A 17740-nucleotide genomic window follows, 5' to 3' on the forward strand; every position below is an offset into this window, starting at 1 on the left:
AAAAATTATATTAAATAAAAGGCTGGTGGAAAAATGATCAACTTTTGATCAACTGAAGATTAAATAACTGCATCCTAAAGAATTAGTGGGTCAAAGAATAAATCACAGAAACAATAGATCATTTCATTAAAGATAATGTCAGTAATGAGACAACATAGCAAAAATTTAAGTATGTAACCAAAATAGTCCTTAGGGGAAAATTTACATCTCCAAATATTTGTAGTAACAAAAAAAACCCAGATCAATGAATTGGAAATGCAACAAAAATACTAGAAAACCAGCAAATTTAAGAGCCCTAAGTAAAGAACAAAATAGAAATCCTGAAAATCAAAGAAGAGATGAACAAAATTTAAAATAAAAATTGAATTAATAAAAGAAGGAATTTCATGAATAAATTAATAAAATAAATCTTCAGCTAAGTTGATCTTAAAAAGAGGAAAACCAAATGATAAGCTTAAAAATTAAAAGGGAGAATTTTCAACAAATGAAGGAATAAAGAAACTGATTTTGCCTAACTATATGTCAATAAAACTGACATAAAATGAGTATTTGCAAAAATATAAAATACTCAACAGAGCAAAAATTAGAAAATTTAAATAACCCAGTTTTAGGGATAGAAACTGAATAAGCCATAAATGAAATTCAAAGGAAAAAACCCTCCAGGATCAGAGAGATTCACTAATTCCAATATTAGATAAATTGTTTGCAAATATAGCAAAAGAAGGTATCCTACTAAATTCAAAGATTCTAAAGTAACATATCATAAAGATTATACATGATGACCAGACTGAGTTTATACCAGGAATTCAGGGCTGGCTTAATATTAAAAGGCTATAAACTTAATTAACCACATTAATAACAAACAACAAAAATCATATGATTATATCAATAGATACAGAAAAGCTTATGACAAAATATAACCATTTCTGTTATTAAAAAACAATAACAACCCACTAGAAGACATAGGAATAAAAGGACTTTTCCTTAAATGATAAATAGTATATATTCAAAATCAAGAGTTACCATTATATATAATGGAAATTGGCTAGAATCTGCAGTAAAGTTAAGGATGAAACAAAGGTGCCCAATGTCATCACTTCTCTTTGATATATAATAGTAATAGAACAAGAAAAAGAAATTGAGGGAATGAGCATATGTAAAGGAGAAACAAAATTATCATTTTTTTACAGATGAGATGTATTATGCTTCAAGAATCCTAGAAAGTAAGCTAAAAAACTAATTGAAACAATATCTTTAGCAAACTTATAGGATATAAAACAAATGCACATAAATCAGAGGTTCTTTATAATGCAAAAAACAAAACAAAAACCCCAGCAGGAAGAGATAGAAAGTCTATTTAAAATTATGACTACAAAATAAATACAAGAATAAAGTAAGAATGTCTATTTCTGTCTATTTTCTTATTATTTGATATAGTTCTGAAAATGATAACAATAGACATAGAAAATGATAGAAGAGGAAAATCCCATTCCAAATAACCACAACATGTATACAGTATCTGGAAATCGATCTACCAAAGCACACAGAAGACTTGTATAGATTCAATTGCAAAGTGCTTCTTAAAAACAACAAACCAACCTCAGAGCATCTGATACATTGAAGGAAGCAGGGGGATGTGTTGGGGTTTGTTAGGACTTTGGATAAGTGGGAACTTCTGTTCTTGGGAGGGAGACCATTGCCTAACCTCAACATCATCACAATGAGCTATGGATCCTGGACCAAGCTGGGAAGTGGAAAGTAAGCAGGTCTGGCAATCTTGAGAGGGGCCCACTGGATCTCAGGGAAGGGTCACCCCTGATAAATTCAATGAGTCCCTGATACTTGGGCAAGAGATGGGGGGTTTTGGTTTAGTTTTTATTTAGTTTTATTTTTTAAAAGTGAATGACAAAAAAATTGAACCCAAGAGAAATCCACTTTTGCTGTTAACAAAAGGTAAAGAGGTACAAGGTGTCAATAATAGTGAAGAATATCTCTTGATAAAGAAAACTTAAATACCTGAAATAATATTAAGTGTTCATGGTTGGAATGTGCCAATATAATTAAAATGAATAAAATAAAATCAATTTGTTAAAGAGATATTTCACAAAACTTGAAAAATAATAACATGATCAATTTGGAAAAATAAAAGATCTAAACTATTAGGGGAAATTTTAAAACAAAGTAGGGATAAATGGGGAATTAGCACTTCCAGACTTCAAACAATATCATAAAGGAGAAGAAATCAAAACCATTTGATATTGCTTAAAAAATGGTGAGGTAAACAATGGAACAGACTAAATAAGGGAGAATCTAAAACAATGGAACTCAATAACCCAGTACTCTATAACTGGAAAACATAGTACAGAACGCCCTATTTGATCAAAATAAAATACCTACCCCCCCCCCAAAAAAAAGCTTGGGAAAACTGGAAGACAATCTAGAAGAAATTAGACTTAGGCCAATACCTTACCTCAAATTCCATAATACATCCTAAGTAGATACTTATTTGATCATAATATTAAAGATCATGCTATAAAAAATAATTAGGAGAGAAACATAGATAAAATAGATAACTGATTAAATGAAAAAAAAGCTTTTGCACAGAAAAAAACAAATGTACTCAAGATCAGAAGGGAAGTAGTTGATAGGGGAAAAAAATCTGTTTTTGAAATTCAAATATGTATGTATATATATATATATATACACATATATGCATATCTATACATATATCTTTATAAATTCACCCATATGTATAAACACACAAACACACACAACCATTCTCTAATAGATAAGTGGTTAAAAAATATGAACAAATATTGTCAAAAGAATTGCAAACTATTAAATACTACATAAAAGAATGCTCTAAATCACTAATAATAAGATAAATGTACATCAAAACAACCATGAAGTTTCATTTCATACACTGCAAATGGGCAAAGATGACTAAAGATGGTAATAGTTAAAGTTGGAGGGGTTGTAGGAAGATAGACACCCTGACTCATTGTTGGTTAAACTGTGAATCAGAACCATTTTGGAAAACAATTTGGAATTATGAAAAGTGACTAAAATGTCCGTACTCTTTGACCAAGAAAGTGCATTACTAGGTTTGGGTAACCCAAGTGGGTCATGGATAAGAAGGAAGTCCTCATATACACAAAAATATTTATAACTGTACTTTTTGTGATTTCAAAGAATTGGAAACAGAGTAGATGCCATCAATTAGGGAATTACCAAACAACTTACATGTAGTACATGAATATAATGGAATATTATTGTGCTATAGGAAATGATGAATATAATGAAAATTGAGACAGAACTGATGCAAAGTGAAGTATATACACACACTGACTACAACAAATAAATGGGGGAAAAACATAAAAAAGTCAAAAGTGAGTGTTTCAAAATTACAAAGAACGGGCATTGCTAGAAAGAAGAGAAATGGGAAGATCATCCTACCTTTCCCCCATGCACAGGTGGGAAGTCCACAAGTGTTGTATATTGCATATATTTTCAGGCTTTTTTGGGCAAATATTGATCAGTTGTGTTGATTTTTTCTTTTTTTTGTCTTAATATTTTTTATATGACATTGTTCTTGGGGGAGAGGAGAGGGTTACAGAGAGAAACTATGATGATGTAAAAATAACCATTAGAAACTTATTTTTTAAAAAAGAAATCAAATCACTACAGAATATATAAAAACTTGGGAATTTTCTCTCTCAGATACACAGAAGAACTATATAAATAACTAAACTACTGTTTAACAGAAATAAAGACAGTTAAATAATTGGTAAAATATTAATTGTTCATGGGAAAGACAAGTCAATATTTTTTTAAATGACCATACTACATAAATTAATTTACTTATTCATTGCCATGCTGATCAAACTACTGTGATGTTTAAAATCTAAATTGTGGTCGCCTTAAATTAAAAGCTTTAGCACCAGTCCTTGGGCATTAAACATTTATCAAAGCATACAGATATTCCCATGGAGTTCAGAAAGTTAAGAAAAAAGCCTATTTAGCCTAGAGTTCCAGCCTGGTCTGGTTCTTCCTCAAGTTCTCTGCCACAAACCTGCTTCAATCACGAACTCTCTCCAGCAAACTCATTGTAGAAGCTTTTTATAGGTCTGGAACAGAGGCGGTCCTTACACACTGCTTCAAGCTGATTGGTTGGCATCATCCAAATCCATTGGTTCTGAAGGTGTTCTCAAGGTGTGATTACAATCCAGTTAACTTGAAGTAGGCTAATCATCAGTTAATCACTCTCACTTGATTCAATCAGTCTAGATTAATCTCCAGGTGGGTCTTTGAGTATCTGCTAAATCTCATTATTTCATCACACTACCAAGGTATTACTTTATAGAACTAGAAAAAGATAAAAAAAATTTACATGGAGGCAAAAAACAAAAGTCAAGAATCTCAAGGAAAATAATGAAAAGAAGTAGGAACTGAGGGGCTTTACCAGTGCCAAGTGTCAAACTATGCTACAAAGCAATATTTCTACAATCAACTTGGTCCTGGTTAAAAAAAAAAATAGAGAGAGATCAATCAGTGGAACAGATTAGCTATACAACATACAAAAGCAAATGTATCTAGTACCCTAGTTTAGATAAACAGAAAATCTCAACAACTTCGGCAAGTGGTTAAAAAATATGTACAAACAGTTGTCAAAAGAATTGCAAACTATTTTTTCGTTTATCTTTTTATTTAGAAGTTCACCAGCATATACTTCAAGTATAAATTTTCTATGTCATGAACGAAAATATTGCAAACACTATACAACTCATATTAGGATCTTCTTGCTCTCAATATTTAACTTATTGGCAACCACATTTAACTCCACTTTACCTTCTTTACTCAAGAGTTGCAAACTATTAAATACCACATAACAGAATGCTCCAAATCACTAATAATAAGATAAATGCACATCAAAACAACCCTGAAGTTTTTGGTAAAGTATTTGAAAAAACTGTTGGGAAAATTGTAAAGTAGTATGGAATTAATTAGATTTTGACCAATACCAAAATAAGTTTCAAATGGGTTAGTGAACTCTAGATATAGAAGGTCACATTATAAACAAATTAGGGGGCAGCTGGGTGGCACAGTGGATAGAGCACCAGCCCTGAAGTCAGGAGGACCTGAGTTCAAATCTGACCTCAGACACTTTAACACTTACTAGCTGTGTGACCCTAGGCAAGTCACTTAACCCCAATTGCCTCACCAAAAATTAAAAACAAAAACAAAAACAAATTAGGGAAACAGAAAACAGATCTATAAATAGGAGAAAAGTTCATAGCCATAAAAGGACAGATAGGATTGCAGAAGATAAAATAGATAACATAAAATGAAAAAGACTTTGCATAAATAAATTCAGTAAAGCTAAGATTAAAATGTATTAAATGGGACAAAATCTCTGCAGTAAATATACCTGATAAAAGTCTTATTTCCAAGCTATATAAGCAACAAATTCAAATTTATAGGAAAAAGAACCATTCCTTCAATGACAAGTGATGTAAAGATTTGAACAGGCAGTTCTCAAGGACAGAAATATAGGCTGCTGATAGCCATGTGAAAAAAAATGCTCCAAATCATAATAGAGAAATGCAAGTTAAAGTAATTCTGAAATTTCACATCATATCTATTAGATTGCAAAGACAATAAAAAATGAAAATTATATATGTTAGAGGGACTCTGAGGAAAATGAGGACTCTGATGTTTTGTTGGGTGGACCTGTGGCTGGGTACAATAATTCAGGAAAGTAAAACACATAAAAAGTTACTAAACAGTATATGTCCTTTGAGACACACACACACACACACACACACACACACACACACACACATATCAAAGGGTATATATTGTTTACTAAACTGACATACTATATGTCAAAGGGCATATACTGTTTACTATATTGATATACTATATATGTTGACATATATATATATGTCAAAGGGCATATATTGTTTAGTAACTTTTCATGTGTTTTGCTAAGCATATATCCAAAACAGATCAAAGAAATAAGAAAAAGGTCCTATATGTACAGAAAAATGTCTAGCACCTTTTCTTGTCATGGCAAAACCCCCTGAAAACTAAAGGAATGCCCATCAATTGAGCAATGGTTGAATACATTGTGGCATATGCTATAATGGAATACTATTTTTTGTTAAAAAGAAGCATTTATTAAACACCTACTATGTTCTAAGTGCTTTGCAAATATTTCATCCTCAGCAGTCATGGGAGGTACTGCTATTATTATCATCCTTTTTCTATAGGTGAGGAAACTGAGACAGACAAAGGTTAAGTGACTTCCCTGGGTTCATTTGCCTTTGGTGTCTGAAGCCATATTTGAACTCAGATCTTCCTGACTCCAAGTGCAAGACTCTTTGCACTGTGCCACCTAGCTGCTCATTATTGTGCTACAAGAAATGAAGAAATAGATAATTTCAAATAGACATGGAAAGACTTATATGAACTACAGAATGAAGTAAACAGAACTAGAACAATTTATACTATGACATCAATATAAAAATGAATACTTTTGAGGACTTTCATGTACTAATAAATAATGAAATTAGCAGAACTCAGAAAAAATTATACAATAAAAATAGACAAAGACAAAGTACTTTGAAAAGCATTAAGAACTATGATTGATACAATGACTATATATGATCCCAGAGGAGTGGTGTTTTTTAAGGAGAATAAAGTGATTTTTAATGAAAGCATTTGGCAGTAGAGCAAATGCAATATTAAAAACCATTCCTTTCTAGGCTACATTGTATACTGTCCTGCAGACTTTCTCTACATTCCCATTAGAAATCTTTTTATTATCAAAATTCACTCCACCCTTTGACTTCACATATTGAAAGTACCATACACATTTAAAAGTTTTTGCACAAACAAAACCAATGCAGCCAAGATTATAAGGAAAGCAAGAAATTTGCAAGAAAGCAAGAAATCTATTATTTATAGAAAGTTTCTCTGATAAAGTCCTAATTTCTCAAAAATATAGATAACTTAGTCAAATTTATAACAATATCAGTCTTTCCTCAATAGGTAAATGGTCAAAGAACATGAGCAGGCAGTTTTCAGAAGAAATCAAAGCTCTCTATAGTTATATAAAAAATGCTTTAAATCACTAATAATAAGAAAAATGAAATTAAAACAACACTGATGTACCACCTCATAACTATCAGATTGGCTAATATGGCAGAAAAGGAAAACAACAAATGTTGGAGAGGAAGTGGAAAAATTGAGACACCAATGTACTCTTGGTGAGCAATTTGGAACTATGTCCAAAGGGCTATAAAACTGTATATCCTTTAACCCAGTAATACCACTACTAGGTCTGTATTCCAAAGAGATGAAAGAAAAGGAAAAAGGACCAATTTGTACAAAAATATCTATAGAAGCTCTTTTTGTGGTAGCAAAGATTTGGAAGTTGAGGGGTTGCCCATCAATTGAAGAATGCCTAAACAAACTGTGGCATATGATTTTGATGGAATATGATTGTCCTATAATAAATGACAAGTAAAGTGAAGTGAGCAGAACCAGGAGAAATTTGTACATGGTAATAGTAATATTGTAAGATGAAGAACTGTGAATGATTTAGCTAATCTCAGCAATATGATGATCCAAGACAATTCCAAAGGACTCATGATAAAGCATACTATTCACCTCCAGAAAAAGAACTGATACAGTCTGAATACAGATTGAGGCATGCTATTTTTATCTTTCTTTCATTCAAGTCTTCTTATACAAAATGATTAACATGGAAATGTTTTACCTGATTGCACATCTATAAAGTTTTTCAGACTGCTTACCATTTTGGGCGGGGGGAAGAGAAGAAGGGAGGGAAGGATAGAATTTGGAACTCAAAACTTTTTAAAAAAATGTTCAAAATTGTCTTAACATGTAATTGGGGGAAAGTAAAATATTATAAAGTGAAGAAGAACCAGATCATTGTACACAATAACAGCAATAGTGTATGAAAATCAAATCAACTGTGTGTGACTTAGCTATTCTCAGCAACACAATGATACAAGATAATTCCAAAGGACTTATTTGAAATTCTATCCACCTCCAAAGAAAGAACTGATGGAGTCTAAATGCAGATCAAAGCATACTTAAAAAAAAAAAATAAACATTTTTATTTATAGTTTGGGGTTCCAATTTTTATCCCTCGTTCCCTTCCTCCCCTCCACCTTCTCTGAACCAGTAAGCAATCAGATATAGGTTATACATGTATGTAACGATTGGAATGACGCCACCTGCTGGAGACTTACTGTAGAAGAGTTCTGCCCATGAAGCGAAGGTCTTTGAGGGCAAGACCGGGCGTCAGGAAGTGACGCGGGCTAGTGGGAGGAGGAAGGAAGAGACTGGCGCTCGGTCTCAGGTGGCGACCACTCATTAGATATTTTAGACAGACTAGCTAGAATTTTAGCCCTTAACATGTAAGATTATGTAAAAAATTACCATATTAGTCATTTTGTATAAGAAAACTTGGATAAAAGAAAAAAAATGAAAGAAAGTGAAAAATGGCATGCTTCGGTCTGTGTTCCATCAATATCAGTTCTTTCTTTGGAGTTTGTGAGAATTGGAATGATATGCCCTGCTGGGAAAGATATTGCAGGGAAGTTCTGCCATGAGGAGAAAGCATGTGATTTAGAGACCATGTGACTTTAGCATCCGGAAGTTGCCAGGTGTCTGGAAGTTACATCTATAGAACCACCCGTAGGACCTGTCAATCAGACCTACCAGCCAATTAGCTTGGAGATTTATGTATGTGGACGGTCCTATTTCCTTTTTCACAAGAGGCTTCTGGGAGAAGCACCAGGGGAAGAGGCCTTTCGGTTGGAGACTTCGGCAGGGGAGCAAGAGACAGGCAGGATAGGGAGAGCAAGCAAATTTCATACTTGATCCACGTGTTTCTCTTTACTAACCCCTAATATACTTTAATAAATACTTAATGCCCAAAGATTGGTGCTATACTTTTTCTAATTCAAGGCAACCACTCATTAGATTTTAGACATCATAGCTAGAATTTTAGCCCCTTACAAGGGGGATAGTATGTTTCATTGATAGTCCTTTGGGATTGTCTTGGATCATTGTATTGTTGAGAATAGTTAAGTCTTTCACAGTTCTTCATCAAACAATATTGCTGTCTCAAACTTTATTTTTCTTGTTTTTCTTTTTGGCATGTGTTCTCTTTTGCAACATGGATAACATGAAAATATATTTTGCAAGACTGGACATGTATAATCTATATCAAAGTGTTTGCCTTCTCAAGGAGGGAAGAGAGGAGGAAAAGAGGAAGGGAATGTGGAACTCAACAGTTATGAAACATGAATGTTAAAAATTATTTATAGATATAATTGAGAAAAAAACAAAATAAAAACATTCTTTAAGGGAAAAAAAAGGACACCACACTCCTGAGGCTTTTCCCTCTGATTAATTTGTTCTTTCCAGAATCTCCATTTTAAGGAAAACACCCAGACCAACGCTGACTTAACTCCTCTCCATGGCCTATTGTTTTAAAAAATGTGTTCTAGGGGCAGCTAGGTGGCGCAGTGGATAGAGCACTGGCTCTGGATTCAGGAGTACCCGAGTTCAAATCCCGACTCAGACACACTTACTAGCTGTGTGACCCTGGGCAAATCACTTAACCCTCATTGCCCCCCCCCCAAATGTGTTCTATTACCACCACCAAGCCACCTTTTTTTTTTTTGAAAATCAGGACAGTATTTCTCTTTCTCTAGTCCTGCAGTTTCTTTCCATTTTCCATGATCAAATCAATAAACACTTATTTATCATTGACCATGGCTCAGCAATCATAACTGTCAGTCATTTCAGTACAGAAGTTTTTAGTTAACTTGTGCCAGCTGACTTGAATTTATTGGGGACATCTAAATATTTTCTTACTGCATTATTACTTCTCCTAGATACAAACTCCCAATAATTCATTTTTATTCTTTGCTATCTCCAATGTAAAGACCTTTTTTTTTTTTTTTTTTGCACAGAACCCAGAAGCAAATTAAGAATTGGACAGTTTGGTCTTCTCTATATTGTCATTTTTTATTTTCCTAATGTGGTAAAATATGAAAGTTTTTAACAGTCGGTTAGGATAACTGAAAGACGCCAGTTTTTCAAGGACCACCCTTTTGGGGAGGAGATGAACAGTCTGCCTGCTGCGCATGTCAGACTGCCTGCCGGGTAGTCCGCCTGCTGCGCATGTCAGACTGCCTGCCAGGTACAGTGCGCCTGCTGCGCATGTCAGACTGCCTGCCGGGTTTTTTGGGACTTCCGGGGTGGAGAGAAGGAGAGTAGCCTTTTTTGCCGGCTTGGCGGGACGCCGGGCGGCGCGGCACAGACGGTCTGACTCACTCCAAAGGTGGCCTAAATCGGTTTGGTGAGTTTTTATAAGGAATATAGACTAAGCCTAGATTTAAGACGATTTGTACTGTATTTCTGTTTTCCTATCCTTCTAATCAACAACACCTTATATACAATAAAGGCTCTATCTAGAAAACCAGAAGCTTCTTCCATTTACTAGTCTGGGAGATGAGTTAAGGGAAGGGTTAAGTAGGGGAGATTTATGATCTAATATCCAATTTTAAATCTCACAGTTTGGCGACCCCGAAGGGACCTTAAGGACCCTCCCACCCTCCCTAGTTTGGCCATAAGCCGGCTAATTCGGTGGATTTTCCAATACCCCCCCCCCCCCCCCCCCCCCCCCCCCGCGGACTTTCCCTTTGTCTAATCTCCCTTAAAGACTTTAAGCCTCTAAAAGTCTTGCTTTAAACAGAAAAGCCAGCCCAGTTTAAAGGGCAAGATGCTAGAATATTCTACCATCCCTTTGATTTTTCTCATCGGAATGTATTGGGACAGCATAACATCCCGACTTAGAGGAATAGTTTACTCAATGGTCCTTCATAACATTATTGGTTTTTTCCTCATTCAGGCAGCAAAAGGTTTTTTGTATAATAGTATACGTGAGAATCTTTGGGAAAATACGTTTAATATAAGTAGAAATTTTATGCCTGCAATTGAAATACCTTTTAATACCACATCCATAGTTCATACGACTAAGGATTTTATTTTTTTTTGTTGTTTTTTTTTTGTTTTTGTTATTATCATTGTTTTTGTTATTATCATTGTTATGATGTGGGGGAAACTCTCACATATGGAGAGAGACCTCAAAATGGCTGTTTCTACTAGAGATGATCCAAGTTCAGAATCAGATCAGCAGAAACTACTCCCTCTGCAGGAAGCTATAGAACATAGTAAGAAGGGAGTGCCAATTCAAGTCAGAAAATATAGCCCCTTTAGACCAAGTGACTTGAGCGCATGGAAATCAATCATCCCTAGTTTTGAGAAAAATCCAAACACTGTAATTTCACAGTTAAGGACTATATTTAATGCATATCAACCCAGTTGGGCTGATGTTACTTGCCTTTTGGAAACTTTACTGTCCCCAACTGAGATTACAGATATTATCTCAGCAGGAAATGCCCTTGTTGCTGTGAGATTTAAAATTGGATATTAGATCATAAATCTCCCCTACTTAACCCTTCCCTTAATTCATCTCCCAGACTAGTAAATGGAAGAAGCTTCTGGTTTTCTAGATAGAGCCTTTATTGTATATAAGGTGTTGTTGATTAGAAGGATAGGAAAACAGAAATACAGTACAAATCGTCTTAAATCTAGGCTGTCTATATTCCTTATAAAAACTCACCAAACCGATTTAGGCCACCTTTGGAGTGAGTCAGACCGTCTGTGCCGCGCCGCCCGGAGTCCCGCCAAGCCGGCAAAAAAGGCTACTCCCGTTCTCTCCACCCCGGAAGTCCAAAAAAAAAACCCGGCAGGCAGTCTGACATGCGCAGCAGGCGCACTGTACCTGGCAGGCAGTCTGACATGCGCAGCAGGCGGACTGTACCCGGCAGGCAGTCTGACATGCGCAGCAGGCAGACTGTTCATCTCCTCCCCAAAAGGGTGGTCCTTGAAAAACTGGCGTCTTTCACTTATCCTAACCGACTGTTAAAAACTTTCATATTTTACCACATTTCCCCCCTTTGCTTCCTCAAGAAACGGAATGTTTCCTTGATGGAACAGTAAAAAGAATATAATAACTTTTGCTGACTAATAATATGCGAACAACAATACAGAAAAGGAAGAGAGGAAAGTTTTGTCCAGAGGGGCGATTTTTTTTTTTTTCCTCATGAACCGACGCTTTGACATTAGTCTTGCAAAGGGAGAGCCTCTGCAGAGAGTACATGTTACAGATAGTATATAACAGAAAGGAGATAGTAAAAGCTAATAAAGCAAAACAGTTCATATAAAGTCTCTGAGTTCTCTTGTCTTCTTGAAGTGGTAAGATGTCATCAGGAGGAAACTGGATTCTGGTCTGGAAAACTGGATTCTGGACTCTGGTCTGGAAAGCTGGATTATCTTCTTTAACTGTTTGAATTGCTGTATTTTTAAAACCTTAGCATAGCATTGTCAATGATCAAATTAATAAATTCCATTACATTCCCTCCTTTATATGGTTAGACTTGTAATAGAGGGTTGAGGTAGTTATGCAATGTGTAACACTTTTTACCACCATGTGTCTGGATCAAAGCCAAATTTAGTATGTGTTCATGACACCTGAAAATGTTATGGAAAGGTTATCATACCATATCTCATGGTTCTGAGACAGCCAGTGATTGTGCTAGGCCACAGGTGAATTCAACTGAGTGAGATAAAAAGATAAATAAGTTCAGTTAAATTAGGTTAAATTAGGAGGGAGAGAGGATGAATACTGGACTGTGCCTAGTAATTGTGCTCTACATAGTCACCATCATAAGCAAACCATGGACTTACGTATACCTGTCTCTCCTTTTGTTGCACATATATTCTCTCCAGGGCCTGCGTCAGAGTTCACAGCAAGTTAGTCTCTGAAATGATAAGTTTCCATATTTCTGAAATCTCATTAATTTCACCAAAGACAATATGATGGTAAAAATGTGTGCTATGCTGCATAACTGAGAATATATTAGTGATATATACAATAATTCCAAACCATACCCAGAGTATAATGACATATAAATAATAAACGAATGTAAATAGCTGATTATATTAGACATTGTTACATAATCTTCTTTTAGACATTATTACATAATCTTCTTTTAGCAAGTAGACCACATCATCTTATACATGAATTCTCTGGTATAACAGTAGCAGATACTTAAAGTGGTGATTAATTCATCAAAAAGAAATAAGACTTCAATTAGCAAGATTCAATATTCAATGTTTTCAGTGAGGTATCAAGCAATTTCTGGTACTTTTTAGTTAAACAGAACAACATACAAGAGAAAGGAGAAAAATAAATAAATAAAACAAAACTCATTAGAACTCATGGTTCTCTCAAAAAGAAAGAGTAAATAAAAAAAAAAGAAGAATTCTGGTAGCTTCTGAGGCCCGATAGCCTCACCCACAGCATATACTTAAAATGTCTTTGAATAATCACTTAGTTTACAAAATTTAGTTTTAAAGAAAAGCAAAAGAAACAAAAGTAAAAAAAAAAAACCAAAGCAAAACCAAAAATAAAAAATAAAAAGCAAAAGATTCGCTAAGCACCCTTTTGTGCTCTTAAAGAACTTAAAGGTGCAGTCAATTCCAGGTCTTTTCAGTGCCTTTCAAAAGTCAAAACAAAAACAAAAAAAACCCAAAAATTAATAAAAAAAAAAAATAGTTGAGGTAGGCCAGAAAACTAGGCCATGTACTTCAGTGCTTTTGCCTGTAGAAGGAAATGCTTGTTAAATTATAAGGTATTTAAGCTGCTAGAGTTTGGGGTATGCCACATTGTTTTAACTGGTTCCCCAATTCTCTGCATGCCAAAGTGGCAGGGGTTTCTGAATTGTCATTGATCTTTCTAATGCTGTCATAATGTTCTTTATGGTAGAAAATGTGGAGTTCTGTAGCATCAGTTTTGTCTGTGCCACTGATTTTCAATAAAGGCTGATTTAATTGATGAACCACAACATTCAGCTGATGCTGCTTAGCAAATGCTACAATTGTATCATTTCCTCCCCACTTTCCAAATTTCTTTAATTCATCAACATATTCTTCAAAAGGGGAGTCATTTACTATAAAAGACTCAAACTCTTGTCTATGGTTAATCATATAAGAAGCAGCTTCTTGTCTGTGTCTGAGATGATTTCTACAGTGACCTTCTAGCTGGTCTGCTAAAGCCCTAAAAAGGCAATTTCCGTCTCCTGATACTTTACGAAGACTGAGTCCCAAAGCATTTAACTGATCAGTGGGATTATTAAATGGGAACTGCCTTTTTCCTCTGAACTCTCTTTGCTCTTTAACAGTTGCTATCTTTAGGGTTTTTACCTCTTTAGCGTCTACCTCAGGTCTATCTGAAATCTCTTCACCTATGAATGGTGCAGGCTTTATATGAGAGCAATGAATCCATGAGTCTTTTTCACCAATTTTAATGGCGGTAGGAGTTGTCAATAATACCTGAAAAGGTCCTTCCCAGGCAGGTTGAGTTCCACTGGTTCTCTGAAAATTCTTTACATATATTTTATCTCCTGGGTTGAAGTTATGCAATGAAAAGTCTAATGGTCCTGCCTGGACCACAGCTCCTGCCTCATGGAGTTCACGTAGCCTGGTCTGTAATTCCTGTATATAGGAAGCAACAGAAGTATCACCTCCCACCAGTGATGTATAAACTGGGGAAAAAGTTTTAGCTTGGATAGGAGGGTGACCAAAAAGCATTTCATAAGGAGATATATGAAGTTCTCCTCTTGGTCTACTTCGTAGATAGAATAATGCCAATGGTAGAACATCAGGCCATTTCAAATGGGTTTCAGTACATAATTTGCCAATCATACTCTTAAGCTCTTTATTCATACGTTCGACTTGGCCTGAACTTTGTGGATGGTAGGGCGTGTGGAATTTTGGAGTCACTCCCAAGAAAGAGTAGATTTGGGATAAAATCGAATCAGTGAAATGTGTGCCTTTGTCAGAATCGATGCGGGCTGGTGGGCCAAAACGAGGTACTATCTCTTTAAGAAGAATTTTGGCAACAAAGGCAGCTGTGGCTCGGGGGCTGGGAAAGGCCTCCACCCACCGAGTGAGCTGATCAACTATAACAAGGCAAAATTTATAATGTCCTGCTTTTGGCATAGTAATATAATCAATTTGTAAGTGCTCAAAAGGTGTATATGCTAGAGGACGCCCTCCATAAGCTTTGACCTTAAAAGCATACTGATTATAAGACTGACATGTGGAGCAGCCCGAGCAGATTCGAGATGCTGTATTAGTCACACCTGGTGCTATCCAGGTTCTCTTAATAGAGTCTACAATGCCTTGTGTACCAAAATGGCCTTTTCTGTGAACAGAGAGGCATACCTGGTGGTAGAATTTCCGGGGAAGAAATGGCTTACCTTCCGGAGACACCCAGATGCCATTGATCTGTTTCGCCTTAAATTTCTTTTTCCACTTTTCTACTTCAGAATCGTCATAGGTTAGGTTGGAAGGAATATCCTCAGAAGGTGAAAGGTTAAATACATGTTCAGGAGCTTCTAATGCAGCAAGCTTGGCTGCAGAATCGGCTCGTGCATTTCCCTTTGAAACAGGATCACTATTCCCTGTGTGGGCAGGGCAATGTACAACGGCTAGGGAAGAAGGCAGTTTTAGGGCATCTAAGAGGTCCTTGATAAGGTCCCCATTGGCAATAGCCTTGCCCGAGGATGTTAGAAAGCCTCGTTGACGCCAAATCATACCAATAAAGTGGCATATGCCAAAGCCATATTTCGAGTCAGTAAAAATGGTGGCACTCTTATCTTTAGCTATATTACAGGCCTGTGTAAGAGCCACAAGTTCAGCAGCCTGTGCACTAAAATGGGAAGGCAGAGAAGCTGCCCAGAGGGTGTCATAATCAGAAACTACAGCAGCTCCAGTAAAACGGGTTCCCTCTCTCATAAATGAGGAACCATCTGTATAGAGGACAAGATCAGGATTTTCTAAAGGTGTATCAAAAAGATCATCACGGGGTTTTTCAGCCATATCAACTAAAGAAGCACAGTCATGCAACGGTTCCCCCGAGAATGGTAAGTTAGGGAGTAGTGTTGCTGGATTAAGAACTGTGCAGCGTTTTAAAGTGATATTCTCATTACCTAACAGGGTTATTTCATACTTAGCCAGCCTTTGATCTGAAAAGGCTTGTGTCCTGTGACGTAGTAAGAGAGCCTCCACTTCGTGAGGGCATTGCACAGTTAGAGGGTTACCTAGGACCAAATCAGAGGCTTTTTCTACCAAAAGCGCTGTGGCCGCCACTGCTCTAAGGCAAGGTGGCGCTCCAGCCGCTACAGGGTCCAGCTGAATTGAATAGTAGGCTATAGGACGTTGGTTAGGCCCCAGTGACTGAGTCAGGACTCCAGAAGCCACCCCCCCTTTGTTCATGCACAAAGAGAGTGAAAGGCTTACTATAATCTGGCAGTCCTAGGGCAGGTGCTGATAACAAGGCCCGTTTTAATTCTTTTATGGCTGAGAGATGCTGGGGATCCAACTGTAAACTGTCTGGAACAGAACTTTTTGTAAGAGCTATGAGGGGTTTAGTAATTTCACCAAAAGAGGGTATCCATTGTCTACAGTACCCAGCTGCTCCCAGAATGGCTCTCAACTGCCTCTTAGTAGTGGGGGCAGAGAGTTGTTGAATGGCCTGGACTCTCTTAGAAGAGACAGAGCGAGTTCCAGCAGCCAAAATAAATCCTAAATATTCTACCTGGGGCAAACACCATTGTACCTTTGTCTTGGAAACCTTGTGTCCTCTCTTGTGCAGCTCCAGCAGTAAGTGACGGCTATCTTCCTGACAAATTTCAGCATTAGGAGAGGCCAAAAGTAAGTCATCTACATATTGTACTAGTGTGGAGCCCTTAAAGGTAATAGAGGCCAGATCCTGCTGTAAAATTTGGGAAAATAATGTGGGACTGTCTACAAATCCCTGTGGGAGTCTAGTCCAGGTCCACTGTCTATTTTTCCAGGTAAAAGCAAATAAATATTGGAAGTCCTCATGTACTGGTATGGAGAAAAAGGCAGAGCAAAGGTCTACCACTGTGAAACATGTAGATTCATAGGGAATTGAGGAAATTATCATAGCCGGATTTGCGACTATAGAATGTCTAGGAATAACATAATTATTAATCGCTCTAAGATCTTGCACAAAGCGATAAACAGGTTTACCATCTGGCCCAGGCTTGGGTTTTTTAACTGGCAAAATGGGAGTATTGCATGGAGAGTGATGACATGGAATAATAATACCCTGGCTTTTCAAAGCCTCAATTATAGGGGTGATCCCTTCTATTGCTTCCCTAGACAATGGATACTGTGGAATGGAGGGGGGTGGTCCCCCCTTAACTTTAAAGGTAACAGGCATGGCAGACTTAAGGAGCCCCACCTCATTAGGGGATGAGGCCCATAAAGACTCAGGAATGTCAGAGGGGATTTTGGATACCTCCCCTGCTGTTCCTTGAGCTTCTGTAAGTAAAATTGGTAATAAATGAACAGTATCCTCTGGCAATTGTAAGGAGACAGCCCCATCTGGAGCACAAGATATGGTTGCTCTAAGCTTGCAAAGGAGATCACGACCTAATAAATTTACAGGGGCATCAGGCATGAGTAAAAATGAATGTTCCACTGTTAAGGGCCCCATAGATACCATGCGAGGATTCAATTTTGCCACTCTCTGGCT

The sequence above is a fragment of the Dromiciops gliroides genome, chromosome 1 (genome assembly GCF_019393635.1).
Source record: "Dromiciops gliroides isolate mDroGli1 chromosome 1, mDroGli1.pri, whole genome shotgun sequence".
In the NCBI taxonomy this organism is placed as follows: domain Eukaryota; kingdom Metazoa; phylum Chordata; class Mammalia; order Microbiotheria; family Microbiotheriidae; genus Dromiciops; species Dromiciops gliroides.